Genomic DNA, 13,212 nt, shown 5'->3' on the forward strand with positions numbered 1-13,212 from the left:
AATCTTACCTTTCTATGAAAACTGCTTTCTTTCCCCCCACTTTGAGATCTTTGCATGTCAACCAACCACCTTTTAAGATGTTCCAAAGTGTGTTTGATGATTGAACCATGTTGAAATTTCATGCCTGGGACGTCGTTCTCTTCCTAAATGATGTGTACGTGTGTGTCCTACTCTGTTATTTTGTCGACTTATGCATAGTAATGAGAAAACGTAACGTCATTTGTGATCAACCTTATTACCTATTTGGTCATGTGATGTTGACAAGCTGAGCCCTTAGACACAGTGATGTCATTTTCAGTCGACAGCAAGTGGCAAAATGACTGCCCCCTAGGATGGATAACAGGTGGATTTTTCTGCTTAATTCATATTCCACAAGCGCAATTTTAATCAGAATACCGTGCTCATAGAACATATTACTGGAAAGAAAATAATTGACTTGGCTTCCCCTTTAATACATTGTCTTTGATTTAAAGCAAATTATCATTGCTTTGGTTTTAAAATTGCTCTGTAACAATTTGGCCCAAAAAATCTTTACAATCGCCCTTTCATTTGACCATTTATGACTGAAGCATCTTCTGTACTCCTGCAAGCTGCAGGCCAATAGTTTTCAGACGAGATTCGGGTTCCATCTGTGGATGTGGCGTCATGTGTGCATTGTGTACGTGAAGAATGGTGTGTGCAGTTTCATCAACTGGTGGCAGTAGTGATTTAAAATTCATGCCTGAAAAAGGAGCGGCCAATATCATTTTGCATGTACAAATCAAACATCAGGTCAGTGACTACCAGTTTACAAATTTTTTATGTCAGTTTGCTAATTTAATGGCAAATCCACCACTCTGATCGGGTCATAAATATGTAAATATTATTCATGTCAGTGTCTTAGAACCTCACCAAACGTCGCTGATTTAGCGTGCCCTTTTTTCTATTCATCCAATAGCCATAATATTTTCAGGATGCTGATTTATTTCTCAAAGGGGAGAATTAAATATCCTAATTGTCTTTTTTTATGCTTATAGTTACCGGCTTGATGCTCGAGGTGACAATGTAGTGCATAATGCTATTAGTTAAAAGTATTGTAATTAAACACACAAGTATAACTTTCATTCATTCATTCATTGTTCATTTATTTCAGGCAGCAATCAAAATCAACTAAACATAGCCTGAAAAGCAGTGGGAGGGAAAAAAAAACTTATTAAATCCCACCCCCAATTTCATTAATATCAAACTTTGAAAACAGATTTAGCTACTTTCCTGCAAGCTTGCAGTAACCAACGGTGGTTTCCATAAACACTGAAAAACAGGTGTCTACAAACAAAACTAAAACAATGTGTTAATTAACTAACATGACATCAAAAGCTTTTACCAGCAATGGTAATGAAAAGTAACAATACCATCTTGGGTAAACGACAAACCAGAAACAAAACAAAAGCACAAACAGCACATATAAATAATTCTAAGACACAAGTATACTGTTATACATTATTAACATTTTTAATTCTTTATTTCATATTTTAACCATGTTGAATTTAGTTATAGATGTGTACAGCAGGTGTAATAATGTTAAACTCAGTATAACTTGACCTTAACCTATCTGGTACCTTGTTTTTGTCTGAAATTTCTTCTCATTGTCCTGCGTGAGAACATATTCTGCTTTGAGAGAGAACACACACACACGCTGTATGTCAAGTTCAATCTGTTGACTGCGATTCTGTTTTGGGAAAAGTACGAGCTGGTACACGGAAGAGTATATTTTGTCTACAAAGGGAACACAGGTGCGAACTGTGTACTAAAATTCTGTTATGTAACATATTGTGTGAGAACCAATCTGTTTTACTTATTCATGATGGGAGGAGAAAAGGCGTTTTGCTTTCAAACTCGATTCTATAAAGAGCTGTCTTTCACAAGGGAGGGGGGCACGCACTCTTGGATCGACACACTCTTTACGTGATATTCAATTCGTGTGACCGGAGATCTCCGTAATAAATCATCCTTCGAAGGAGCCTTTGTCACAAAGAAGTCTCATCTCCAATTTTTGGAACACGCAAAAGATGACAAATTATATCATTTTTAACAATACCAACAATGGTGATAGATAATATGCCCGCAATGATAAAATAGCAGCAAGCATACACTTGCACATCACAATAAGATGGAAGTTAAAGATGCAGTCTCCAAATACTGAAACCAAACCATATGTTTATACAACAGTTTGAATCTGTGGATATTTTGGCATTGCTTGCATTGTACCTCTAAGCTGTTCCAAAGTTTGACCCCACGCACAGACACACCAAAACTTTTTTACGAACAGTTTTAAATTTAGGTAATATAAAATCTCCATATCATCTCAAGTTATGATAGACGTTTTCTTTTTTTGTTGGAATATATTGTAAGTTATTAGGTAGTAATTCATGAAATGTTTTATATAAGAGTATTTAAGGATTATACTTCATAAGGTCATGTAATTTAAACAACTTTGACTGAATAAACAGAACATGAGTGTGACCAGAAAAAACAACTTTATGAATGATCCGCATTGCCCGTTTCTGTAATATTACTAGAGGATTAATTGTACATTGGTAAGTGTTCCCCCACAGTTCGACACAGTAGTTGAAATATGGTTGTATCAACGTGCAATAACGTATATAAAGTGCATTTCCAGCCAAGCAATGTTTCACTTTGTTAATAATTGAGAGGCTTTTGGAGATTTTTGTTTTTATATATCTGACATGGGACGTCCATATATCAACTTCTTGTCGATTTTAACTCCTAAAATTTTTGTCTCATTTACATTTTCAATTCGAACACCATCAATAGTTATATGCAATTCATAATTATTCTTAACATTAACATTACCAAACATCATATATTTTTTGTGTACGTAAATTTAGAGATTTATTTATGTCCATCCACTTTTTGATGGATTTTAACTCCTTGTTCACAACAGTTACCAACTCATCGTAAGTTTTATTACTATAAAATATGTTTGTATCATCTGCAAATAGGTATAAGCTTTAGTAATTGTGATACATTAAAAATATAATTTATATATTAATTGAAAAGCTTTGGACCCAACACAGAACCCAAGGGAACACCACAAACAATGTCAAGTTCTTCTGATGTATATTGACCCATTTTAACGTATTGTACCCTTCCTCTTAAATAATGTTTTTTTTTCAGCTGTACCGTGTATACCATATTATTCCAGTTTATTAATAAGGATTGAATGATCTATTGTATCAAATCCATCCATCCATCCATTTTCTCAACCGCTTTTCCTCACAAGGGTCGCGGGGGGCGCTGGAGCCTATCCCAGTTGGCTTCAGGCAGTAGGCGGGGTACACCCTGAACTGGTTGCCAGCCAATCGCAGGATTGTATCAAATGCTTTTTTGAAATCAACAAAAATACCAACTGCATATTTTTTTTCTGTTACAGTGTATTTGTAATCTCTTCTATTGCATCAATTATTGGAGAAGTTTTCAAGCCGAGAGTTGAAAAGCTTTTCCAAAATTTTTGAGAACTGAGATAAAAGAGAAATTGGTCTGTAATTAGCAAAACTGTGTTTGCAATCATTTTTGTACAGAGGTATTACTTTGGCAATTTTCATCTTATTCGTGAAACAACCAGATTCAAATGATAAGTTAAAGATATAAGTTCATGGTTTTCCAATATTTAAAATGACTATTTTAAAAAACATATCAATGTCATGACAATTGGTTGATGTTTTGCTTTGGCACTTATGGACAATGTTTATCACTTCCTTTTCATTGATTGCTGAAAAAGTGAGGAAGGATTCTTAGTAATAGTTGTGTTTTAGTTGTACCCTCCATGGTTTGGGATACCAGCAGCCAACTCTGGGCCAACATTTACAAAGAATTTGTAGAAATTATTGTAACGAATACTGCCAGTCACCCTCAACTTTTTTTTTTTTGTTCCCCTTTCCTCAAACATTTCACTCTTGGAAATATGTGCAAGGTCAACACCTGGGGTTGGGGTGAGAGATATCAACTCTCCCCCTCCTTTTTCACCCTCGCCGGAGACGGCCAAAAGGGCCTTCCACCCTTTTGAAGTCAACCATCACCCATGTCACCAGGTTGTTAGTGTTTACTTTTCACTCGCCAGAACCACAAGTTTATGGTACTAAAGTGTCTTATCGGGGGCTCCATCCTCTCCCCTGTTGAGTTGTGGGATTAACACAACAGATAAACCCCACACCAGATGTTCACTTGAACCCAGGTGGTCACATTCCAGCGTTCTTGAAAGTTACATGTGACCACAGCGCCTTTAAGTGGGGACGATCGAAACTGCCCTCACTTGGAACACCTCTGACCCACAAAGCAATCTTACACATTTCATCTAAAAAAATTCATCACATACAAGTGAATGTACGCACAACTGAATGTTTCACACCATGTATGTTTTGTTTGTGTTTGGAAAAGAATGTCATATGCATTTCAACCTCAAGAGAGTTCTTAGTTACTCCGTAAAGAACGAAATTACCTCGTGCCGCAGTATTAGTCGATATGTGTAACGATAACATGTTTTGCTTGGAAGAACTTGGCTTACCAGCCTGACCAAATTTTAATTATTAGTTATTATTTCTTTAAATAATTTGGAGTTTAAAAAGTCTTGGAGTTGAGTTGAGTCCAAGAGGGAGGGGTCGGTGCTCCCTTGAACACGCCCCACAACTTTAAAACCATGGGCGCGCGCTATTGCTCTCTCTCTCATCTTCTGCCGCTGTTCCTGTTATCTTCCACCTTTTTTTTCTGTCTGTCTGGCCCAGAACAGACAAAAGGACTTCCCACGTGGCACTTTTGTTCCAAGAAACGGCCAAGTGTCTCGGACTTGGCGATCGTACTTGGAGGCGCAGTGCAAAGAAGCCGGCACGCATTCGCACGGTCAGACGGACACATCTTTATTTTGTGTGTTATTTTCATTTTTCATATATATATCATATATATATTTCTTTTGGTGTGCTCGTCCCACATCGGCAACACAAACTGTTCCGTGGAGATGTGTAATTCCTTTCTGCTCCCACACAGCTAAATTCCACATCTCCACCATCTCTTCTCAGATAATATGTTTATATCATATATATGGATTCAAGTTTGTGAAAACGCATTTAAAATGACAAAACACAAATTTACAACTTATCCAATATAAAATTATTCACAGAACATACATTACTCAATATATGATGAAGAAAATGGGACTCTCAGACTCCGACATTTGTCTCCAATGCTTACAAAACACTACAGACACTTATGTTCATGCTTTATGGTTATGTACTCCGGTTATGTATTTCTGGACTAAAGTCTTAGAAAAACTTTCCGCTATTTTGGACTGTAGGATACCTTTATCTCCAAACTTGTGTTTGCTAGGTGACCTAACAACAACTGACTTACCACATAAACAATTTCAATCTACACTTGTAGCCCTTACTATCGCTAAAAAAACAATTCTTGTTAACTGGAAAAATAAACAAACTCTGAATATCGACCAATGGTCTAACCGCCTCATAAATCACATTTTAATGGAAAAAATATCTGCCTCAAATAAAAACCAAATATCAAAATTTATAGAAACATGGTCTACGTATATAGAATTTTTTAACCTAATTCTGGTTACTTAATTCTGTCTGTTAGCGAGAGCCACTACATCGTGATAACTTACATTGATGTTTCTGCATTTGGCAATTTATTATTATATTATATTATCAGTATGGGATTTTTTTTAATGGGGTTTAGGTGAACTGATGAATACACACACACTCGCACACACACGCACATACATACTCACCCACATACAAAAAAAAATATATATATATATATATATGTGTGTATATGTATATATATTTAAAAATAAAAACATTTATTAAATTTTTTTAATTTATTTGTTTTTTTAAAAAAAAGGAGAGCAATGATGATGTCAAATCGAATGAACAATACTGAGCTCTCCTGGAAAAAAAAAAAACTGTGCTAGCAATCAACCACTGGTAGGTATCTTAGTTTTGAGAGAACATCTGTAGGTCTCCCTTGCCACTGAGATTTATATCTTATTTAATTCACAAGCATTTCCCATCTTGATCTGACTTGAACTAGCAGAAAAGAAGCTGAATTTAGACACAATTTTATATCAGCGTTAACACTAAGCATCATGTTTATTGCTCATGAATAGGGATTTGTGCTGCTAGCAAGGCTGTTGGATGAAGCCAAAACATAATCTTTATGATGTTTTCCCAATGTAAATATGGCGGGAATGTTTGAGGAACAGAAATAAAAGGAACACAATACAATACAATACAATACTATACACATGCATTTATCTTCAACATTCTCATCACAAATTTATAAGAGCCCAGTTTCCTATCCTTGTCCTCATCTTCCATGTGTGCTTCATTTTGCAACCTCTTAACTGCAATATTGCTTTTGGGCAAGCAGAACATTAGTGGGGATGTGTTTCTGGCCATTATAGCTCAAGATAAAATTATTTTAATTAAGATGTTTGTGAAAAGATTTAATTAGCCAGATCTGGTTAATTAAAGTTCTGGTTATTTCAAGCTGCTAATTCAGTTTAATTCAATCTCTTTCAATGAAAAATGGCATATAGATGAAAACCAATAACAACCTGCTTTAATTATGAAGTTCTGTCTTTACTTTTTTCAAATGGCATTTGACACTTCAAACACATACAATCAAATTAATGAAAAGATAAATGGGATGGGAAACTGGACTAAAGTTTTCTTCGATTAGTACTGTAATTACAACAGCCAACTCGCAATATAAACTCCTACACAATTACTGTCTAAAGCAACACACAACCATCATAAACTACTAATGTGGGTTCCACTAGAATATTCAATGACAAAAAACAACAACATTTTATTATAGGTTGGCAATAGACAAGGTGTGATTCAACTTACATACAAATTTGGGTTATATCACCAACTCTAGAAACAAACTCCAGTGAAAACAGATGACAACAGTGTGTACAGGCAAACACTTAATGGCACTAATCTGTGCATTTATCGATACACGATACTGCTCTGCTTACCTTTTGGATTTGTCATGGGTCATCACACCCTTGGTGTTTCTGCATGATAGTGCTTCAGCCATTGTAATCCTTGTGCATAGCTTTGGATATTCCCCAAGCCTTCTGACCATTTCCTAGGCTTGGAAACTTAGTTATTATTTAATTTAGTGCCATTATTATGCAACAGTCAGATGGATGTGCAAAATTGCTTGCTCACAGACATTTTTAAATATAGGTAGATGACAAAAGATATATTGGTTGTTTAATTTCACTCTAGATACAGTAGATACAGGTAATTTTTGTATTTTGAAAAAAAAATGCAGTGTCCTGGTCAGCTGGGGCTGCACTGGCCCACAACAGTTACAGATCAATTAAAATTATTCACCTACACAACTACAATAGTCAATATTTACAGCTTAAGTAACATCAGGTTTCATTGCCATCACTACGAGAAATAGGAGAGCCAAGACCCATAAACCTGCCCACATAAAAAAAAAGAACCTGTCAGGTAAGCGTCATGCCAAATTTGAGCACAACAAAAGCCAAAATAGGGTTACAGTCCGGTTCAAAACCAGTATCCTTAGAAAACAGGTGTCAATTGATGGCAGTGCTTCTCTCCTGGAGTCACTGTTGAAAAAAATAAAAAATAAACGCTTTGCCAGGACCACCACTTTTTGCCCCAAATCAGCTGGGTTAGGCTCTAACTCACCCAGACTAATGAGCAATGGATGAATTTTTTATATGTTTTTTATCTATTCATGCCTGTTCTTGTGCACCACCCAGGCAGTCAATTTTTTGTGTGTGTATATATATATATATATATATGTATGTATATATATATATATATATATATATATATATGTATATATGTATATATATATATATATATATATATATATATATATATATATATATATATATATATATATATATGTAAAGTTGGGACACTATACAAATTGTGAATGAAAATTGAATGCAATTATGTGGAAGTGGCAATTTTTTTAATTTTGTTCAGAATAAAACATAGATGACAGGTCAAAATTTGAAACTGAGAAAATGTATAATTTTAAGGGGAAGATATGTTGATTGTAAATTTCATGGTGCCAACAAATCTCAAAAAGGTCGGGACAGATAGCAATAAGAGGCTGGAAAAGTATATATTGTACTTATAAATAACAAACAGCTGAAAGACCAGTTACCACTAATGAGGTCCATTGGCAACTTGATTTGAGTACAAAAAAAGCTTCTCGGAGTGGCACTGTCTTTCAGAAGCGAAGATGGGTAGAGAATCACCAATTCCTCCAATGTTGCGCAGAAAGATAGGGGAAAAATATCAGAAAGATCATACTGGATGCCCATGATCTTCGGGCCCTTAAACGGCACTGCACGGCAAACAGGAATGCTTACTGTAAGGGAAATCACAGAAAGGGCTCAGCAATACTTCCAGAAAACATTGTGAACACAATCCACCGTGCCAGTTGCCGTTGCCAGATTGAAACTCGACAGTACAAAGAAGAAGTCATTTCTAAAGCAGACCAAGAAGTGCAGGCGTTTCTCTGGGCCAGGGGTTATTTAAACTAGAGTGTGGCAAAGTGGAATCCCGTTTTGTGGTCAGACGAATCACGATTCAAAGTTCTTTGTGGAAAACTGGGGCATTAATCATACTGAGTCAAGACGACAAGGACAACCCAAGTTGTTATCAGCACTCAGTTTATAAACCTGCATCTGTGATGGTATAGGGTTGCATGAGTGCGTGTGGCATGGGCAACTTCCACATCTGGAAAGGCATCGTCAATGCAGAAAGGTATATTCAGATTCAAGAATAACATATACTGTATGCTCCCATCCAGGCATCATCACTTACAGAGAACATCTTGCATTTCTCAACACAATAATGCCAGACCACATGCAGCACCAATTACAACATCTTGGCTGCGTAAAAAAAGGATTGAAATGGCCAACCTGCAGTCCACTTATTCCGGTCAATTTGGCGCAGCACGTCTGCGACACGGGCTCCGTGGAAAGCTGCAGTTATTTTAACCTTTCCTTATTTAACTTTTAATTTTTAACTTTTTTAAATTATGAGCCACTTGCTCAATCTCTCCGCGAGTTACAGCACACGTCGGGGCTCCGAACGGAGTCTAATCTACTCATGGCGTGTGTAAACAAAAGAACAAAGGAACGACATGGCTTTGTTGTCCTACATCATAGACGCTCTCTGGGCCCTCCGCTCAACAGGCGCAACACCCCCCCCCCCCCCGACCTGCCGGAGGAGATTCGGCGAGCAGACCCGGGGAAACGCCGCCGGAGGAGAGGACAGCGAGGTGGAGCACGCCAAAGGCTCCGGAGGAGAGGATGCAGACCAGCCCTGCCGTCCTTGCTGCTCGGCAACGTGTGGTCCTTAAAGAGCAAGCTGGATGAGCTGAGGAGCCTCACCTCAGCCTGCCGCGAGCACCGGGACGCCTGCGCCATGGTGTTCACGGAGACATGGCTCCACAGCGACATCCCAGACTCTTTGTGTGGGATCGAGGGATTCTCACTCATTCGCGCCGACAGGACTGAGGCATCTGGGAAAAAGCAGAGGTGGGGGCGTCTGTATTTACATTAACGACAACTGGTGTCGGAATTACGCGGTTTACTCTGGTCACACAATTGCATATCACCCAAGCAGTGTCATCTAAGAATGTGTGTCTGCTCTTTTGCCCACAGCCTTTTTATTCAAAACATCAGGAAACGCCTCTGTCATCCCGTGAGGTACAGAATGAGTTTGCATTTTGCCAGTAAACTAGATCGTCCTTGAACTTGGACTTTCACATTTAGACAAAACAGGTTCTCAGTATGCCAGATTGCACTTTCTTCGCATTTCGACAAAACAGAATCTCAGTATGCTAGATTGAACTTGAATTTTCACAAACAGGACAAAACAAGATAACAGATAGGTTAAGGTCGAGTTATATTGAGTTTGACATTATTACACCTGCATTTTACACATCTATAACTAAATTCAAAATGGTTAAAATATAAAATAAAGAATTAAAAATGTTAACAATGTTAACAAGACCCTTAAAGGATGTTTCCTATGCACGGAGTGGAATACCTTTCATGGGCTGGATGTAGATACTGCTGCTGTGACTGTAACTGACTATATTCAATTCTGTATGGACAACATCATACCAACAAAGGAAATAACTGTTTACCCCAACAACAAACCGTATATTACTAAAGAGGTTAAAGACTGTATTAACCGCAAAAAAAGGGCATTTAAGAACCAGGACAGAGCCCAGCTCAAACTGGTTCAAAAAGAACTCAAACACATGCTTAAAAAAGCAAAAAGGAAGCACAAAGAGACTATAGAACAACACTTTGCTGCTAAGAACTCCAAGAAAATGTGGGACACCATGAGGAGGATCACCAACTTGACTCCTGCTCAAAAAGTTCTCAGCACCCTAAATGACCTCCAGAAGGCAAGGGAGCTGAATGACTTTTATTTAAGATTCGAAACCCAGGACTTCTCCTCTGAATGTGGGGAGGTCCCGAGGTCTATTTCAGTGAATGAGCAGGACTCAAGGCTGGTGATTCATCCCCATGATGTCCAATCTGCTTTTAGGTCTGTCTGCACAAAAAAGGCCTCAGGACCGGATGGGATATCTGCCCTTCTGCTAAAATCCTGTGCAGAGGAGCTCACAGCGGCATGGCAGCCCATCTTCCAGAGATCTGTGGACTCACACTCCATTTCCAGTCCCTGGAAAAAAATCAGTAAGCCCCCCGGTTCCTAAAAAACAATGTCCTGTGGTCAATAATGACTTCAGGCCTGTGGCTCTAACTTCCATTGTCATGAAGTGTTTCGAGAGGCTGATGGTGACTCGGCTCAGGGGGGAGGTGGATGCACACTTAGACTCCCTTCAGTTTGCCTACTAGCAGGGTCGCGGCACTGACGATGCTATCAACAGCATCACACATCTGGTCAGCAAACACCTAGACGGCCCGGAAGCTTATGCACGTGTGTTGTTCGGTGACTTTAGCTCAGCGTTCAACACAATGCAGCCGCACCTGCTTTTGGGTAAACTGAAGGAGATGAATGTGAACCCGTACATCTCGAGGTGGTATCACTCCTTCCTGACACAGCGCACACAGCAAGTCAAGGTCAACATCTCCTCTCGGAACCCAGATTGATAAGCACAGGCGCCCCACAGGGCTGCGTCAGCTCCCCGGTCCTCTTCACTTTGTACACAAATGATTGTGTGACATCACACCCAGAGAACTTTATCATTAAGTTCTCTGATGACACAGCTATCGTCAGCCTGCCGCAGGCCGGCGGTAGCCCACTGGACTATTTCTCAGAAGTAGAGAAATTTGTCCAGTGGTGTGACCGGAATCATCTTGTGCTCAATGTGGGGAAGACAGAGGAGGTGATATTTGATCCAAAAACTGTTGGTGACCACAGGCCAGTCGTCATTAAAAACAACCACATCAGCCAGGTGGGTTCATACAGGTATCTGGGGGTCCACATCGACAACACACTCAGCTGGAGGGTACATGTTGGAAGTCTCTGCTCCAAACTCCAACAGCGTCTCTATTTCCTACGCAGACTTAGGGTCTATGGAGTGGAGCAGAGGATCATGCTGTTGTTCTACCGGGCTGCATTGGAAAGTATCATCAGATACGGCATTGCGGCCTGGTACGGCAACCTGACTGTGCAGTCAAGGTCACAGATTGCCGGTCTGGTGCGGACTGCCATGAAGATCATGGGGGTCAGGAATCATCCTTCCCTACAGATGCTTTATGAGCGGTACGTCACCAGACTGGTACAGAAAATTATTACTGACCCGACTCACATTCTGCATCATGAGTTCCAGCTACTGCCTTCTGGCAGGAGATTCAGGGCCCCCAGAACCAGGCTGAACCACTACAAGAACTCATTCCTGCCGACATCCATCAAACTGCTTAACAACCGACATTAACCCAGTGCAATAAGATATATGGTGCAATGTTGTGTGTGTAATATATGCAACCGTGCTGTACATACTCATGTGTATATATATATATATGGGTGTGTGCAGTCCTCATGTATGTACTTCTCTACACATGTACACTTCTGTGAAGTCTTCTACTTATTGCTGCACTTCTTATCTATTTCATTTTAATTTTATCTCTTTCTGTTCTGTTGTTTTTTCTTTACTGTAAACTGCAGCTGGACGGAGTCCAGGAAAAAGTTCCCCACGGGAAAAATAAAAGTATATCGTATCGTATCGTATCGTATCGTATTTGGCGCATCATAAAGGGGAAGGTGCAACAAAGAAAGCCCAAGACAGTTGAAAAGACAGTTAAACAGTTAGAGACGCGTGTTCGACAGGAATGGGACAGCATCCTATTTCTAAACTTGAGAAACTTGTTTCCTCGATCCCCAGATGTTTGCAGACTGTTGTAAGAAGAGGGGATGCCTCACAGTGGTGAAAATGGCCTTGTCCCATTTTTTCTGAGATTTGTTTACACTATGGAATTTAAAATCAACATAGTTTTCCCTTAAAATAATATTTTTTCTCAGTTTAAACTTCTGAACTGTTCTCTATGTTCTATTACAATCACTTAAGTTCTATTAGAATATTACAATTTGGCACTTCCACATAATTGCATTCAATTGTTATTCACAATTTGTATAGTGTCCCAACTTTTTTCGGAAAAAAAAACACAATTCTGCAACTACGGATAACAGTCACTTGACTTTTGGCACTGACCCCGGGATTACACCGCTCCGTCGGCACAGCCGATTCGTTTCCATTCTATCAGTTTGTTCAAATTACACCGGCTGCGTGTGCGCTGCAGATCGACTGCGGACTGGCTGCGTTGTCGGAGGCCGCCGCACGGATAGACCTATTTTCTATTTTTTCCGGATGACGCATCCGTCAAATGGCAAACTAGCACAGAACACATCGAGCGGGATAGGAAGACCGACGCAGTTTCAAAATAAATAATTCCGGTTACTTTTCAGAATAAAATGCTCACCGGATCCTATTTCGCAATCATGTCAGTAAAACGTTATAATGCTTAACGCTTAATTCACTGCAGCAAACATGGACGAGGAGAGATTTATAATGGAGGTGGATTATATATGACATGGCACATCCTTTTTATTTGGACAACCTAAAAATGGATGCTGTAAGGAACATTATAGTAGAAGCTGT

The sequence above is a fragment of the Vanacampus margaritifer genome, chromosome 3 (genome assembly GCF_051991255.1).
Source record: "Vanacampus margaritifer isolate UIUO_Vmar chromosome 3, RoL_Vmar_1.0, whole genome shotgun sequence".
Classification (NCBI taxonomy): Eukaryota; Metazoa; Chordata; class Actinopteri; order Syngnathiformes; family Syngnathidae; genus Vanacampus; species Vanacampus margaritifer.